This window comes from Microcaecilia unicolor, chromosome 5, assembly GCF_901765095.1.
Source record: "Microcaecilia unicolor chromosome 5, aMicUni1.1, whole genome shotgun sequence".
NCBI classification, from domain to species: Eukaryota; Metazoa; Chordata; class Amphibia; order Gymnophiona; family Siphonopidae; genus Microcaecilia; species Microcaecilia unicolor.
This window is the reverse complement of record NC_044035.1, coordinates 83,392,709-83,405,468: the sequence shown is the minus strand read 5'-3', so window position 1 is coordinate 83,405,468 and position 12,760 is coordinate 83,392,709. Positions and strand designations below refer to the sequence as shown.

At 54.1% G+C, this 12,760-nt stretch overlaps 1 protein-coding gene across 2 annotated transcripts in view; it reads left to right on the top strand.

Moving 5' to 3' along the window:
* The window catches only part of KIF20B (kinesin family member 20B), a 274,317-nt gene that overhangs the window by 117,957 nt on the left and 143,600 nt on the right, over positions 1–12,760 (top strand). The window lies entirely within an intron of this gene.

The window sequence follows — 12,760 nt, the reverse complement described above, 5'->3', positions numbered from 1 at the left end:
CCAGTGGAATACTCTTATACTACAAAGTGGGTGCTGCTGAGGTAGAAAAAGGTCTTTCCGATAGCCAAATAGCAATGGGGGGAAAGTACAGAAAAGGTTGCTTGTAAGTAATATTGGCGAGAGAACTTTACAAGAATATTGTTTTGTTTCATCAGGTTATACCCTGGTACAAAGTTGAATATCAGCCATTAATTAGTTCTAATGTCTTTGTTAGAAATTTTTCTTTCTCCTCTGTCACTTGTGAGCATGATAGTGCCAGGCAAAATTATCAAGAACAAAATTACTGAAGATATATATAGGTGGGATTAATGGGACAAAACCAACATTAATTTAACTAAGGGAAATAATACATTACCAATATGGTTTTTTTTTTTTGAAGAGGTGAATAAACATTTGAATAAAGGTGAACTAATTGATATTGTATAACTGGAGATTTAAAACTGGTGGTTAGTATTCTCAACAGAGAAGGGTAAAATAATGGACTTCCCCAGAGATCTGTGCTGTGATTGCGGCTTTTTAACATCTATAAATGATCTGAAAATAGGTATTCCTATCATCAAGCCGATCAATCCATAGACTGGTGGGGTTGTGTCATCTACCAGCAGGTGGAGATAGAGAGCAATCCTTTGCCTCCCCATATGTGGTCATGTGCTGCCGGAAACTCCCCAGTATGTTCTCTATCTCAGCAGGTGTGTGGTTACACAGCAGCAGCTGTGGCTAGGTCTCCAAGCCTAATTGTTTAGGTTTTGTTGAGTAACTGGGGTTGAGGGCTCTTCTTGAGCAAGTGCAAACCTGGTGGTGCCAGGTCCCTCCTTTTCTCCCCCCTCCCGCTGGCTCCGTTAGAAAAAAAAAATATTTTTAAAACGATCAAAAGGACGTCCATTTGCAGCCGCTCACTGGAACAAGTCGTTGCTGCTCGGAGCAAGAAGCAGGTAATTTTTACCTTTTCCTAGCGGGCAGGGGGTTCCCCGAATGGTCTCCACGTGGCTATGGCCTCTGATGGCAAGGCGCGAAAAGACACTCCCCGGAACGCATTCGCGCGCCTAGCGGGGAAGCGGGGGGGATCGAAGGTAGAGTCGCCCTTTTTGGGCGCCCTTTCAGAACCGGGAGAGTTCTCCGGTGTTTCTCTGGCGCGGCGGGCTTTCCCGCCTTAGGCGCCCATCCCCCGCTGGCCGCCCTCCCGGGCGTGACCGGCCACGCTGCTCGGTCGGCTTCTTCGTGGGCCGCCCTCGAGGTGGGAGACGTTAATAATTTGGTCGCCCTTGAATCGGGCGACAGTAAGAAGTCGGCGAAATTAAAACACCCTTCTTCCCGCGCGGCTCCTTCTCTGAGTTTCGCGCCGGACGCCATTTTGGACGTGCAACACGCCTCTCCCCCGCTACTGGGAGCTCAGATGGAGGGTGCCTCTAGGGCCGCGGCACAGGCTGCAGAAATGCACATTGGGGAGTTTCTCCCCTGAGTTCATTTTGCTGCTGCATCAGGCCTTTGTTATGCAGAACACTGCCCCTGCTCACCTCTCTGATCGGGGTGATGAGGCCTCTATGCTTAAGTGCCCTCTGGTGGACCTTCCACCCTCGGGGGACTCGGTCTCCTCTGATGTGGATGACGGCAGCGTGTCTGAGTTCTCCCAGAGATCCTTAGCGGAATCGATGGAAGAGACTGATCCTCGCTCGATGGAGCGGACGACCCCTCTGCAGCGCGGCTTTTTCGCTCAGAGGACTTGCCCAACCTGCTTGTGCAGGCCATGAGCATTTTGAAGATTGCCTCTCCGGAGGAAGGTCCTCTCTCAGCCTCTACTGGCTCCGCCATTATGCTTTGAACGAAGTGCCCGCTTAGAACCTTCCACGTTCATGAAGCCATGCAGACCTTAATTTCAGCGCAATGGGACGCCCCTGAGGCGAGCCTGAAAGTAGCCAGGGCTATGGCCCGTCTGTACCTCTTTTCTGAGGGGGAACGGGAAGCCTTTGGCCCAATGTAGATTCCTTAATCACTGCCGTGACTAAGAAATGGCGCTGCCGGTGGAAGGTGGCACTGCCCTGAAGGACGCCCAAGACAGGAGAATGGAGGCAGCCTTAAAGTCGTCCTTTGAGGCGGCCGCTCTGAGTTTGCAAGCTTCGGTTTGCGGCTCCTACGTGGCTAGGGCGTGCCTGACTGTTTTGCAGTGGGCTTCCCCCTCAGACCCTTCCTGGAGGGCGGAATGGCCGACCCAGGAGTCGGGTTTGGCCTACTTGGCAGACTTGCTGTTTGATGTTTTGAGAGCCTCGGCCAAGGGCATGGCTCAGACAGTCTTTGTGCAGCGGTGGCTCTGGCTTAAGTACTGGTCTGCTGACCATGCCTCTAAATCTCGCCTAGCCAAGTTGCCTTTTAAAGGCAAGCTGCTCTTTGGGGACGAGCTGGACAAGATCGTGACAGAGCTCGGCACGTCCAAGGGCAAGAGATTGCCGAAGGTCAGGACTCGGGCCGGCAGTGCCCGTCCTGGTTCCTCTAAGGGCCGATTCCAGGAAGCCTGTCGGTATCGCCCGGGCAAGTCGGCCTCCTCTGCCTCCGCTTCCTTCAAACGGAACTTCTCCCCCAAGCAGCATTCCTTTCGCAGGGACCGCCGTCGCGGAGGTTCATCTTCCGGCCCGCCCCCAGGGTTGCGTACCCAATGACGGGGACCTGGTCCATGGCCCAGTGCAGATAGGAGGAAGGTTGTCCGCATTTCTGGGCGAGTGGACCAGGGTAACTTCAGACGCTTGGGTTCTGGAAGTCATCAGAGTCGGCTACAAGCTAGAGTTCTGCCGACCCCTAAGAGACAGGTTTGTAAACTCTCCTTGCAAGTCTCAGGTCAAAGCAGCTGCTGTGCAGCAGACTTTGAGCAACCTGATCCGCCTGGGCGCGGTGGTCCCGGTGCCAGTAGATCAGCTTGTCAAGGGGCGCTACTCCATTTACTTTGTGGTGCCAAAGAAAGAAGGATCTGTTTGGCCTATTCTCGACCTCAAGGGAGTCAATCAGGCCTTGGAAGTGCGGCACTTCCGGATGGAGACCCTCCGCTCCGTAATAGCTGCGGTGAAAAAGGGAGAATTCCTGGCCTCCCTGGACATCAAGGAAGCTTACCTACGTATTCCCATCTGGCCGCCTCATCAGCGCTTCGCAGTGCTGGGCCGACACTTCCAGTTCAGAGCCCTCCCATTTGGGTTGGCTACGGCTCCGCGGACCTTCTCCAAGGTAATGGTGATCATCGCGGCCTTCCACCGCAAGGAGGGAGTGCAAGTCCATCCCTATCTGGATGACTGGCTGATCCGAGCCCCTTCCCATGCGGAGTGCGGGAGAGCTACAGACAGGGTTATTGCTCTTCTGAGCTCCCTGAGATGGATCATCAACTGGGAGAAAAGCCAGCTGTGCCCGACGCAGTCTCTGGAGTATCTGGGAGTTCGATTCAACACCCAAGTGGGCAGAGTGTTCCTGCCGGACAACCGGAGCGTCAAGCTTCAGACCCAGGTGGGCCAGTTCCTAGCCTCCTCTACTCTTCGGGTTTGGGACTATGTGCAGCTGTTGGGCTCCATGACGGCCACGATGGAGGTAGTGCCCTGGGCCAGGGCTCAAATGAGACCACTACAGCACTCTCTTCTGCGGCGGTGGACTCCAGTCTCTGAGGATTACGCCGTACGCCTTCCTTTGGATCCAGCGGTGCGAGAGGCGCTGAGCTGGTGGCTGAGACCAGGCAAGCTGTCCGCAGGAATGCCACTTACGACCCCGGAGTGGGTTGTCGTCACGACGGACGCCTGCTTGACGGGCTGGAGAGCCCACTGCCTGGGATGGACAGCGCAGGGGCTCTGGTCTCCTGCAGAGACGAAATGGTCCATCAACCTCCTGGAACTCCGAGCCATTCGGTTGGCGCTTCTAGAGTTTCTCCCAGTACTGGTGCTGAGGCCAGTACGGGTCCTGTCGGACAATGCCACGACTGTGGCCTATGTCAATCGCCAGGGAGGTACCAGGAGCGCCCCTCTAGCCAAGGAGGCCATGAAGCTATGCCTGTGGGTGGAAGCGAATCTGGAACAGCTGTCGGCGGCCCACATTGCGGGAGTCATGAATGTCAAGGCGGACTTTCTCAGTCGCCATACCTTGGATCCGGGAGAGTGGCAACTGTCTGCTCGGTTTCGTTCTTAGACATCACGAAACGCTGGGGCTGGCCGAGCCTGGATCTGATGGCGTCCTCGGCCAATTGCCAAGTGCCGCGTTTTTTCAGCAGAGGACGGGACCCTCGATCTCTGGGAGTCGATGCTCTTCTCCAGCAGTGGCCGGCACAGGAGCTTCTCTACGTGTTCCCGCCCTGGCCCATGATGGGCAAGGTGCTAGGCCGGGTGGCAAAGCATCCGGGCCGGGTGATCCTGGTGGGTCCGGATTGGCTCAGACGTCCCTGGTATGCGGACTTAGTCAGACTCGCGGTGCACGGTCCCCTACTGCTGCCAGCAGAACGGGGGTCTCTTGCATCAGGGTCCCGTGGTGATGGAGGATCCCTCCCCCTTTGGTCTTACGGCCTGGCTCTTGAGCGGAAGCGGCTGAGGAAGAAGGGCTTCTCAGACAAGGTCATTGCCACTATGCTGAGAGCAAAGAAGCGCTCTACTTCCACCAGGGTTTGGCGTACCTTTGCGTCGTGGTGCGAGGCAGGCTCTATATCGCCCTTCACTGCTCCAATATCTTCAGTGTTGGATTTCCTGCAAGAGAGGCTGGAGAAAGGCCTGTCGCTCAGTTCGCTGAAAGTCCAGGTGGCGGCTCTTGCTTCAGGGGTCGTCTGGAGGGGGCTTCCCTGGCTTCACAGCCAGATGTGGTACGCTTTCTCAAAGGAGTTAATCACCTGCGCCCCCCTCTGCACTCGATAGTGCCTATGTGGAATCTCAATCTGGTACTACGGGCCTTGCAGAAGCCGCCCTTTGAGCCCTTGCCAAGGGCATCGCTGAAGGACCTGACGTTGAAAGCAGTCTTCCTGGTGGCTATCACATCAGCCAGAAGAGTTTCCGAGCTCCAGGCGCTCTCGTGTAGAGAACCGTTCCTGCGATTCACTGAGGCAGGAGTATCGATTCGCCCAGTGCCTTCCTTCCTGCCCAAGATTGTTTCTTGATTCCATGTGAATCAGCAGCTTTACCTACCCTCCTTTCATAGGGAGGCTTACCCAGAGGAGTACCCTGCGCTCAAGTACCTGGATGTTAGACGGGTCATCATCAGATACTTGGAAGTGACCAATGATTTCCGGAAGTCGGATCATCTGTTCGTGCTGTTCGCAGGCCCTCGTAAGGGTCTGCAGGCATCTAAGCCTACAGTGGCACGTTTGGTCAAGGAGACGATCGCGTCAGCTTATGTGGCGGTGGGGAAGATGCCGCCTATTCAGCTGAAGGCACACTCTACTAGAGCGCAAGCAGCCTCGATGGCGGAGTCCAGGTCTGTCTCCTTGGAAGAGATTTGCAGAGCGGCTACTTGGGCGTCAGCTCATACCTTCTCACGATATTACCGCTTGGATGTGGTGGCTCGGGCGGAGGCCCAATTTGGGGCTTCAGTGTTGCGTTCAGGGGTTTCCATGTCCCGCCCTGGGTGAGTACTGCTTCGGTACATCCCACCAGTCTATGGATTGATCGGCTTGATGATAGGGAAGGTAAAATTATGTATCATACCTGATAATTTTCTTTCCCTTAATCATAGCCGATCAATCCATAGCCCCTCCCAGATATCTGTATTGTTTGTGTTCTAGTTATATTTCAGGCTCAAGTTCAGTCTTCATTTCTTGTTCACGAGGACTTCGTGTTCAAGTTCTTCCAATGGAAGTCTCTTCGAGTTGAGACGATTTTGTGTTACAGTGAGCTGCTGCTTCCTCTCCCCCCTCGTTTCGGTGGTGGCTGGATTGATAACTAAATTATGCTGGCACTCTCTCCCGCTTCGTGCGGCTGTAGGGTAGCTTTGTATCCCTCCCGCTTCGGCGGTGTTAGGTTAAGCCAGCTCCTCCCGCGGTTGCGGTAGCAGGATAAGCCAGTTCCCCCCCCCGCGTCGGCGGGTGTGGTTTCCCGCCCTCCGTCCCGGCGGTGGTGCGCTGGAATATTTCCCCTTCCCCGCTTTGGCGGTGGTGAGCTGGGCAGAGTGTCCCTTCGTGGGTGTAATTCTCTAAGTGCTGAGTCCTGCGGATGGAGGTTTGATATCGACTTACTGAGGAGTTTCCGGCAGCACATGACCACATATGGGTAGGCAAAGGATTGCTCTCTATCTCCCCCTGCTGGTAGATGGACACAACCCCACCAATCTATGGATTGATCGGCTATGATTAAGGGAAAGAAAATTATCAGGTATGATACATAATTTTACCATAGTGAGGTGATCAGATTTGCTGATGAGACAGTTATTCAGAGTTAATTCACAAGAGGATTGTGAGAAATTGCAAGAATGCTTTGAGACTTGGAGAACAAGCATCCAAACAGCAGATGAAATTTAATGTGAACACCTGCAGTGTGATGTACATAGGGAAGATGATCCCAAACTGTAGTTAAGTGATGCAGGGTTCCATGTTGGGGGGTCACACAAGGAACAGGTTCTAGACATGGCTAAAAATGTGAAGTAAAATCGTATATTAGGCAGAAATGAAGGCTAGAGGCGGAATTGCCAGATTCAGAGATTTTGTGGAACGATGTTTGGAGAGTTATGAGGAAAAAGTGGGAATGCTCAATAAATATTTAAGAAAATCCTGGAAAAGGATCTCAAATGATTGACAAAAGCACATGTGGGAATGGAGTACTTCTATTTCATCAAGCAGATCAATCCTTAGACTGGTGGGTTGTGTCCATCTACCAGCAGGTGGAGATAAAGAGAAATCTTTTGCCTCCTTATATGTGGTCATGTGCTGCCGGAAACTCCCCAGTATGTTCTCTATCTAGCAGGTGTGTGGTCGCACAGCAGCAGCTCTGGCTAGGTCTCCAAGCCTAATTGTTTAGGTGTTGTTGAGTACCTGGGGTTGAGGGCTCTTCGTGAGGAAGTGCAAACCTGGTGGTGCCAGGTCCCTCCCTTTCTCCCCCTCCCGCTGGCTCCGTTTTAAAAAAAAAAAAACAACAACAGAAAATAGACGTCCTTGAGAGAAGACGTCCTTGTTTGCAGCTACTCACTGGTACTCCAAATCGTCGCAGCTCGGAGCGAGAAGCAGGTAATTTTACCTTTTACTAGCGGGCATGGGGGTTCCCCGGTCTCCACGTGGCTATGGCCTCAGATGACAAGGGCACGAAAAGACGCTTCCCAGAACGCGTTCACGCGCCTAGCGGGGGGGCCAAAGACAGTCGCCTTTTTGGACGCTGTTTCGGTCGGAGTCGGAGAGTTCCCCGGTTTTTTCCTCCGGTGCGGCGGTTTTCCCGCCTTCGGCGCCCATCCCCCACTGGCCACCCTCCCGGTTGTGATGTGGCCACGCTGCTCGGATGGCTTCTTCTTGGGCCGCCCTCGAGGTGGGAGACATTAACAGCTTGGTTGCCCTTGACTCGGGCGATGATAAAAAGTCGGCGAAATAAAAGTGCCATTCTTCCCGCGCGGCTCCTTCTCGGAGTTTCGCGTCGAATGCCATTTTGGACACGCAACGCGCCTCCCCCCCCCCCCCTTGGGAGCGCAGATTGAGGGCGCCTCTAGGACCGCGGCACAGGCTGCAGAAATGCACAGGCTAGGGGGTTTCTCCCTGAGTTCATTTTACTGCTGCATCAGGCCTTACTTATGCAGAACGCTGCCCCTGCTCCCCTGTCTGATAAGGGTGATGAGGCCTCTATGCTCAAACGCCCTCGGGTGGATCTTCAGGCCCTAGGGGACTGTCTCCTCTGATGTGGATGACGGCAGCGTGTCTGAGTTCTCCCAGAGATCCTTAGCGGACTCTATGGAAGAGACTGATCCTCGCTCGGATGGAGCAGATGACCCCTCTGCAGCACTGCTTTTTCGCTCAGAGGATTTGCCCAACCTGCTAGTGCAGGCCATGAGCATTTTGAAGATTGCCTCTCCGGAGGAAGGCCCTCTCTCAGCCTCTACTGGCTCCGCCATTATGTTGGGAACGAAGCGCCCGCCTAGAACCTTCCACGTTCATGAAGCCATGCAGACCTTAGTTTCGGCGCAGTTGGATGCCCCTGAAGCGAGCCTGAAAGTAGTCAGGGCTATGTCCCGTCTGTACTCCCTGCCAGAGGGGGAACAGAAAGCCTTTATCTGGCCGACGGTAGATTCTTTAATCACTGCTGTGACTAAGAAAACGGCGTTGCCGGTGGAAGGTGGCAATGCCCTGAAGGACTCTCAGGACAGGAGAATGGAGGCGGCCTTAAAGTCGGCCTTTGAGGCGGCTGCTATGTGGCCAGGGCATGCCTGACCGTTTTGCAGCGGGCTTCCCCTTCGGATTCTTCCTTGAGGGCGGACTGGCTGGCCCTGGAGTCGGGCCTGGCCTACTTGGTGGCCTTGCTGTATGATGTCTTGAGAGCCTCGGCTAAAGGTATGGCTCAGACAGTTTCTGCCCGGCGGTGGCTGTGTCTTAAGCACTGGTCGGCTGACCATGCCTCAAAATCTCGCCTAGCCAAGTTGCTTTTTAAAGGCAGGCTGCTCTTTGGGGACGAGCTGGAGAAGATCGTGACCAAGCTCGGCACATCTAAGGGTAAGAGGTTGCCGGAGGTCAGTGCTCGGGCCAGCAGTGCTCGCCCTGGTTCCTCTAAGGGCCGATTCCAGGAAGCCCGTCAGTATCGCCTGGGCAAGTCGGGCTCCTCTGCCTCCTCTTCCTTCAAACGGAACTTCTCCCCCCAAGCAGCATTCCTTTCGTAGGGACCGCCGTCGCGGAGGTTCATCCTCCGGCCCGCCCCCAGGGTTGCGTACCCAATGACGGGGACCTGGTCCATGGCCCAGTGCAGATAGGAGGAAGGTTGTCCGTTTCTGGGCGAGTGGACCAGGGTAACTTCAGACGCTTGGGTTCTGGAAGTCATCAGAGTCGGCTACAAGCTGGAATTCTGCTGGCCCTTGAGAGATGGGTTTGTAAACTCTCCCTGCAAGTCCCAGGTCAAAGCAGCTGCTGTGCAGCAGACTTTGAACAACCTGATCCGCCTGGGCGCGGTGGTGCCGGTGCCAGTAGATCAACTTGGCAAGGGGCGCTACTCCATTTACTTGTGGTGGCAAGAAAGAAGGTTCTGCCCGGCCTATTTCTCGACCTCAAGGGAGTCAATCGAGCCTTGAAAGTTCGGCACTTCCGGATGGAGACTCTCCGCTCCATAATAGCTGCGATGAAGAAAGGAGAATTCCTGGCATCCTTGGACATCAAGGAAGCTTACTTACATATTCCCATCTGGCCCCCTCATCAGCGCTTCCTGCGCTTCGCAGTGCTGGGCCGACACTTCCAGTTCAGAGCCCTCCCTTTCGGGTTGGCTACTGCTCCACGGACCTTCTCCAGAGTGATGGTAGTCATCGTGGCTTACCTCCGCAAGGAAGGAGTACAAGTCCATCCCTATCTAGACGACTGGTTGATCCAAGCCCCCTCTTATGCAGAGTGTGGGAAGGCTATGGACAGGGTGATTGCTCTTCTGAGCTCCCTGGGATGTGTCATCATCTGGGAGAAAAGTCAGCTGCGCCCGACTCAGTCCCTGGAGTACTTAGGAGTTTGATTCGACACCCTAGTGGGCAGAATGTTCCTGCCGGACAACCGGAGCGGCAAGCTTCGCGCCCAGGTGGACCAGTTCCTAGCAGCCTCCACTCTTCGAGCTTGGGACTATGTGCAGCTCTTGGGCTCCATGATGGCCACGATGGAAGTAGTGCCCTGGGTTAGGGCCCATATGAGACCCCTACAGCACTCCCTGCTGTGGCGGTGGACTCCAGTATTGGAGGATTATGCTGTAGCCTTCCCTTGGATCCAACAGTGCGCAGGGCGCTGGGTTGGTGGCTGAGGCCAGACAAGCCTGTCCGCAGGAATGCCTCTCACGACACCGGAGTGGGTGGTCATCACGACGGACGCCTGCTTGACGGGCTGGGGAGCCCACTGCCTGGGAAGGACAGCGCAGGGGCTCTGGTCGCCTGCAGAGGCGAAGCGGGCTATCAACCTCCTGGAACTCCGAGCCATTCGGTTGACGCTTCTGGAGTTTCTCCCAGTACTGGTGCTGAGGCCAGTACGGGTCCTGTCGGACAATGCCACGACTGTGGCCTATGTCAATCGCCAGGGATGTACCAGGAGCGCCCCTCTAGCCAAGGAGGCCATGAAGCTATGCCAGTGGGCGGAAGCGAACCTGGAACAGCTGTCAGCGGCCCACATTGCGGGAGTCATGAATGTCAAGGCGGACTTTCTCAGTCGCCATACTTTGGATCCTGGGGAGTGGCAGCTCTTGGCTCGGGCGTTCTTGGACATCACGAGGCGCTGGGGCCAGCTTAGCCTGGATCTGATGGCGTCCTCGGCCAATTGCCAAGTGCCGCGGTTCTTCAGCAGAGGACGGGACCCTCGATCTCTGGGAGTCAATGCTCTTCTCCAGAAGTGGCCGGCACAGGAGCTTCTCTATGTGTTCCTGCCCTGGCCCATGTTGGGCAGAGTGCTAGGCCGGGTGGCAAAGCATCCGGGCCGGGTGATCCTGGTGGGTCCAGATTGGCCCAGACGTCCCTGGTATGCGGACTTAATCAGGCTCTCGGTGAACAGCCCTCTGAGGCTGCCAGCGGAGCAGGGCCTCTTGCATCAGGGTCCCGTGGTGATGGAGGATCCCTCCCCCTTTGATCTTACGGCCTGGCTCTTGAGCGGAAGCAGCTGAGGAAGAAGGGCTTCTCAGACAAGATTATCACCACTATGCTGAGAGCGAGGAAGCGCTCTACTTCTACTACTTATGCCAGGATTTGGCGTACCTTTGCATCGTAGTGCAGGGCAGGCGCTCTATCACCCTCCACTGCTCCACTATCTTCAGTGTTGGCGTTCCTGCAAGAAGGTCTGGAGAAAGGCCTGTCACTCAGTTCGCTGAAAGTCCAGTGGTGGCTCTAGCTTGCTTCATGAGCCACCTGAAGGGTGCTTCCCTGGCATCACAGCCAGATGTGATGCGCTTTCTCAAAGGAGTTAATCACCTGCGCCCTCCTCTGCATTCGATAGTGCCTACTTGGAATCTCAATCTGGTGCTACGGGCTTTGCAGAAGCCGCCCTTTGAGCCCTTGTCGAGGGCATCGTGAAGGACCTAACGTTGAAAGCGGTCTTTTTGGTAGCCATCACTTCAGCCAGAAGAGTTTCTGAGATCCAGGCACTCTTGTGCCGAGAGCCGTTCCTGCGGTCCACGGAGGCAGGAGTGTCGATTCGCCCAGTGCCTTCCTTTTTGCCCAAGATTGTTTCTCGCTTCCATGTGAATCAGCTCTGTCTACCCTCCTTTTGTAGGGAGGATTACCCAAAGGAGTACCCTGCTCTCAAATGTCTGGATGTGAGACGAGTCATCATCAGATACTTGGAAGTGACCAATGACTTCCGGAAGTCGGATCACCTGTTCGTGCTGTTCGCAGGCCCTCGTAAGGGTCTTCAGGCATCTAAACCTACTGTGGCACGTTGGGTCAAGGAGACGATTGCAGCAGCTTATGTGGCGGCAGGGAAGCTTCCGCCTATTCAGCTGAAGGCGCACTCTACTAGAGCACAGGCGGCATCGATGGCAGAGTCCATATCCGTCTCCTTGGAAGAGATTTATAGAGCACCAACTTGGGCGTCAGCTCATACCTTCTCACGACATTACCGCTTGGATGTGGCTGCTCGGGCCGAGGCCCAGTTTGGGGCTTCAGTGTTGCGTTCAGGGATTTCCATGTCCCGCCCTGGGTGAGTACTGCTTCGGTACATCCCACCAGTCTATGGATTGATCTGCTTGATGAAATGGAAGGTAAAATTATGTATCATACCTGATAATTATCTTTCAATTAATCATAGCAGATCAATCCATAGCCCCGCCCAGACATCTGTATTTTTTTTGTTCTGGTTATATTTCAGGTTCCAGTTTAATCTTCAGTTCCTGTTCAGGAGGACTTTGTGTTCAAGTTCTCCCAACTGGATTTTCCTTGAGTTGAGACGATTTTGTGTTAGTGAGCTGTTGCATTCCTCTCCCCCCGTTATGGCGGTGGCTGGATTGATAACTAAATTATGCCGGCGCTCCCTCCTGCTTCATGCGGCAGTAGGGTAGCTTTGTATCCCTCCCGCTTTGGCGGTGTTGGGGTAAGCCAGCTCCTCCCGCGGTTGCGGTAGCAGGATAAGCCAGATCCCCCCGCATCGGCGGGTATGGTGTCCCTCCCCCGCTTCGTGGGGATGAGCTGGACGCATTCCCCTCCCCCGCTTCGGTGGTGGCGAGCTGGGCAGAGTGTCCCTTTGTGCGTGTAATTCTCTAAGTGCTGAGTCCTGCGGATGGAACTTTGATATTGACATACTGAGGAGTTTCCGGCAGCACATGACCACATATAGGGAGGCAAAAGATTGCTCTCTATCTCCACCTGCTGGTAGATGGACACAACCCACCAGTCTATGGAGTGATCTGCTATGATTAATGGAAAGAAAATTATCAGGTATGATACATAATTTTACCTTACCTCATCTTTCATAGAAAAGTGAGTATGGATAAAGGTGACAATAGCCCTTTTATTTAAAATTTTATATTCTGCCCATCTAGCGATCTGAATGGCTTACAAAATGACACACATAATAAAAACAAACCTACAACACTTAAACACATTTTATACAATTAAAGTAAAAGTATACGCCTGTTGAAATAAAGATGTTTTAAAACATTTTCAAAATGAGTTCAAAAATTCACTTAAA